The sequence below is a fragment of the Montipora foliosa genome, unplaced genomic scaffold (assembly GCF_036669935.1).
Source record: "Montipora foliosa isolate CH-2021 unplaced genomic scaffold, ASM3666993v2 scaffold_403, whole genome shotgun sequence".
NCBI classification, from domain to species: domain Eukaryota; kingdom Metazoa; phylum Cnidaria; class Anthozoa; order Scleractinia; family Acroporidae; genus Montipora; species Montipora foliosa.
This window is the reverse complement of record NW_027179705.1, coordinates 162,501-167,500: the sequence shown is the minus strand read 5'-3', so window position 1 is coordinate 167,500 and position 5,000 is coordinate 162,501. Positions and strand designations below refer to the sequence as shown.

The 5,000-nt window shown below is 41.6% G+C and overlaps 1 protein-coding gene across 8 annotated transcripts in view; it reads left to right on the top strand.

Moving 5' to 3' along the window:
- Positions 1-5,000, top strand: part of LOC137988038 (uncharacterized) — a 140,145-nt gene that overhangs the window by 73,209 nt on the left and 61,936 nt on the right. For 2 of the 8 annotated variants that reach the window (XM_068834103.1, XM_068834101.1), the window contains exon 1: positions 4,183-5,000. This exon is cut by the window's right edge and continues 274 nt beyond it. The exons of the other annotated variants lie outside the window; for them this stretch is intronic. The gene's annotated coding sequence lies outside the window, so the exon portion shown is untranslated. Of the gene's footprint in view, positions 1-4,182 lie in introns of those variants that run through there. 8 annotated transcript variants of the gene reach the window in all.

The window sequence follows — 5,000 nt, the reverse complement described above, 5'->3', positions numbered from 1 at the left end:
TCTCCAAAAATTAATTTGATAACAGTCGCTTTAGGCTAGCAGAACGATCTGGAGTGATGCAAAAACGTAAAATAATTTGGTTAGCGGTCTATCCAAGAACTTCATGTTACTTAACTAAAATGTCTTTACTAGCGACTTTCCCAATTAAAGCTCCAACACTTTTTCAGTTTATTTAGGCGCTAGTCCAGCATATTCCCGGAAAAACAAAAGGAACCGCACAAATAAAAATTGGTTTCCTGAAAAACATAGCAGTGTTTTTGTCATTAGGTTCAAGGTTTACCATTCTTATCAGACCGAACGGAAATCCACAGATAAATTTTCGCTTAGCCTACAAAAATATTTTGGATGTTTTTTCCTTGTTCTCCAAAATATCTCATTCTCAAAGGAAATCCAACAAATTCAACAACAAAGTGGAAAACAATTGGACGAGATCACGTTCTTTGAGGACTTTAGAAAGGTGGACATAAGGGAGGTGTGGCGGTGTACAATGTGCTTCGCTGTCTCTCCTTCTAATCGCCGGTCATGGACCTATGTACGTCGATTGACACCGATACTCGAGATCTTGCTTTTTGACAGATTTTAAAACTGGCATAGAGTTGTGCTTCGCGGAGGACGAAAATTTGAGCAATAGAAAATAGAACAACCGAAATTTCAAAATATTTCTAGAGTGATTCGTCCCCCACTTACTTTTGACAAACTTTTATCGGTCTGGAATTCCGTCGCCAGTTATTTAATGATAATGATAATATAATGCCATGGTATTAGCCTGCACACCAAGCGTTTCGTTGAGTTTCCAGACGAAGAAAGACCGAGGAACGGGATTTTAGATGTTGGCTGTGTTAGATACAAATGGGCGGGGCGAGCGCAAAACAGGGAACCGAGGAGGTTTCCATCCAGCTTCTCTCCCCTATCCCTTTCTCATTTTTCGCTCTCGGCCCATTTTTCACCCGACCAAAATATGGCTTACATAGCATTTAAATTTAAGATATTGTATTTGTGGAGCGTGTTTTTCTTTGTCATGTCAAAATAGTATTTTATATTACTGTGCGATAGAGATATTAGGCTGATTTAGCAACAGAACGGGGATCATGACTAAAACACCACACGAGTACATACGGGTAACATACGAGTAACATACGGAACATACGGATACATACGAATACATACTACTGACATACTACTGACATACGACTAACATACAAGTAACATACGGATTCATACGACTAACATACGGATACATACGAATACATACGAATACATACGAGTAATACGAATGTTTTTCTCATTTCTCATAAAGGAAGCTTTAGTTATAAGCCTTGCAAGCATTTTTCACGTCACCAAACACGTACCCGGCTCAGTTTGAGGGGGAGGAGGGGGGGGGGGTGGGGTGGTGTTGATAGACCCTCCAAGGCTTTCGTTAAATTTAGTCACAGTAAAATAAATTCACATGGAGTGCAAAACCCTTAAGGCGGCGAAAGAAGAGATACAAAAACCCTCAACTTGTGGCGCAACATCGTTCCGTTGCAAGTTCTGGTCGATGTTTCGCGTTTTTCACTTTGCGTGATCAACTTGACCCGCAAAAAAAACATTTGTTGCGAGTTGAAGAAATGCAGGGCGCTGAGTGGTTGATTTCCTAGTACAAGAGCACATTTGTTGCGCGACAAGTTGTGAGCTTGATGAAAAACGAGCAACAAAGCCAAAATGTGTTGCTCAGAGTAGGTTCGCGCTCTACTTTTCGCAACAACTTTCTTCAACCCGCAACAAATGCTTTTATTGCGCGACAAGTTGATCATGCAAGGTGAAAAACGGGAGAAATCGACCCAAACTTGCAACGAAATAATGTTGCGCGCCAAGTTGAGGGTTTTTGTATCTCGTGTTTCGCCGCCTTTAGCTTGCGCAACAAGATGACAATATATTTTGGATGTTGCTCTCGTAGATGATTATGACTATCAGGCCAGTTTACATTTAAGACACGTAAGGAAGTCAGAGCAGGTCTGTCATAACCTTTTACCCCATTTAAGCTTTCTGGCTTGATTTTGCACTGATTTATCATAGGCAACTTAAGCTGAAATAGTGAAATCAAGATGGCGGATCTGATGACGTCATACGACATCAGCGACATCCAAAATATATTGTCATCTTGTAGCGCAAGCAAAGGGTTTTGCACTCCATGTGAATTTATTTTACTGTGACTAAATTTAACGAAAGCCTTGGGGGTTCGATCAACATCCCCTCCCTCCCCCCTCAAACTGAGCCGGGTACATGTTTGCTGACGTGAAAAATGCCTGCAAGGCTTATAATTACAGCTTCCTTTATGAGAAAAACATTCGTATTACTCGTATGTATTCGTATGTATCCGTATGTTAGTCGTATGTATCCGTATGTTACTCGTATGTTACTCGTATGTTACTCGTATGTTAGTCGTATGTATTCGTATGTATCCGTATGTTCCGTATGTTACTCGTATGTTACTCGTATGTTACTCGTATGTTACCCGTATGTACTCGTGTGGTGTTTTAGTCATGATCATGACTAAAACACCACACGAGTACATACGGGTAACATACGAGTAACATACGAGTAACATACGGAACATACGGATACATACGAATACATACGACTGACATACGACTGACATACGAGTAACATACGAGTAACATACGGATACATACGATCAACATACGGATACATACGAATACATACGAGTAATACGAATGTTTTTCTCATAAAGGAAGCTCTAATTATAAGCCTTGCAAGCATTTTTCACGTCAGCAAACACGTACCCGGCTCAGTTTGAGGAAGGGGGGGTGGTGTTGATAGACCCTCCAAGGCAATCGTTAAATTTAGTCACAGCAAAATAAATTCACATGGAGTGCAAAACCCTTAAGGCGGCGAAAGACGAGATACAAAAACCCTCAACTTGTGGCGCAACATTGTTTCGTTGCAAGTTCTGGTCGATGTTTCGCGTTTTTCACTTTGCGTGATCAACTTGACCCGCAAGAAAAACATTTGTTGCGGGTTGAAGAAATGCAGGGCGCTGAGTGGTTGATTTCCTAGTACAAGAGCACATTTGTTGCGCGACAAGTTGTGAGCTTGATGAAAAACGAGCAACAAAGCCAAAATTTGTTGCTCAGAGTAGATCTGCGCTCTACTTTTCGCAATAACTTTCTTCAACCCGCAACAAATGTTTTTGTTGCGCGACAAGTTGATCATGCAAGGTGAAAAACGGGAGAAATCGACCCAAACTTGCAACGAAATAATGTTTCGCGCCAAGTTTAGGGTTTTTGTATCTCGTATTTCGCCGCCTTTAGCTTGCGCAACAAGATGACAGTATATTTTGGATGTTGCTCTCGTAGATGATTATGACTGTCAGGCCAGTTTACATTTAAGACACGTAAGGAAGTCAGAGCAGGTCTGTCATAATCTTTTACCCCATTTAAGCTTTCTGGCTTGATTTTGCACTGATTTTTTGCACTGATTTATCATAGGCAACTTAAGCTGAAATAGTGAAATCAAGATGGCGGATCTGATGACGTCACACGACATAAGCGACATCCAAAATATATTGTCATCTTGTAGCGCAAGCTAAGGGTTTTGCACTCCATGTGAATTTACTTTACTGTGACTAAATTTAACGAAAGCCTTGGGGGGTTGATCAACACCCCCTCCCTCCCCCCTCAAACTGAGCCGGGTACGTGTTTGCTGACGTGAAAAATGCCTGCAAGGCCTATAATTAGAGCTTCCTTTATGAGAAAAACATTCGTATTACTCGTATGTATTCGTATGTATCCGTATGTTAGTCGTATGTATCCGTATGTTACTCGTATGTTACTCGTATGTTACTCGTATGTTAGTCGTATGTATTCGTATGTATCCGTATGTTCAGTATGTTACTCGTATGTTACTCGTATGTTACCCGTATGTACTCGTGTGGTGTTTTAGTCATGATCCTTTCAGTGGGCCAACTATACTTTGTAATCTTATGACAAGACTGGCCCTCGTTGTCACTTGAATTTGGTCCTTCGAAACAAAACAAGTGCGAGGTGAGTTATCGTTATTATAGCGCACTTAAGCGTTTTTCCACCCGTGTTCGCGTCTTTGAGCTGACCCTTTTTTCAACTTCACTGATGATATCATGTTCTCTGATCAGTCAGAAACAACTACACAGGCAACTCAGTGAAAGCCGGGGTATCCGGTCAGATCGTTCCTTGGTCAGATGACGTTCCAAGTCAGATCTTTCCATGGTACACTCGGTTCGTTGTACAAAAAATTCATGTCGTTCCACTGGAAAAGCTTTAACAATGTTTAATATATCGCTTCACAAGTGCAACACGTTGCTTTTACTATCGATCAATCTGATGAACTCTTTACAAAGAGTCTAGGCTGTCGATCCGCGAGTGCAATTCGAGTATTCAAGGTCTTCAAGTTCTGCGTACAGCGGCTCACATGGATCAATCAGAACTATCAGCAGTTCACAGGAGTATAATCTATTTTGCGGATTTTACCAAAGCGGACCGAAGGTAGCAATAATGACCCAAGTCACACGCAAATTTCCCGGAACTTTTTCGCATCGTTATATACGTCCCCGGAATGTTCTCTTGACTTTATCTAAGTGGAAGGATCTGACATGATTGTGAAACTATCTGAATCCTTGTGGAACAATCGGACTTGGACTTTTTCTCTGCGCGTTTCTCAAGTTTGTATTTAGGTGTTATAAAACTGATAAAAGAAATAAAAAGAGCCTGCTGGCAGGCCAAAATCTGACTTGCAACGATCTTACCGTGGAACGATCTGACCAGAACCCTTGAGAGCCTTCAAACAGTCTCTTCCGCGTTCCGCGCAACACACAATAACCCGCTTGCCGGCTTCCAAGTTTTCCGCAATGTTGATGCATCGATCAGTACTGTTCGATGCATCAACATTGCGTCGGGCATGCGAGTCAATTTGCTCCGTTTTTCCTCTGACGCCTGTCGCGCAGGACAACTTTTCGGCGTAAACAA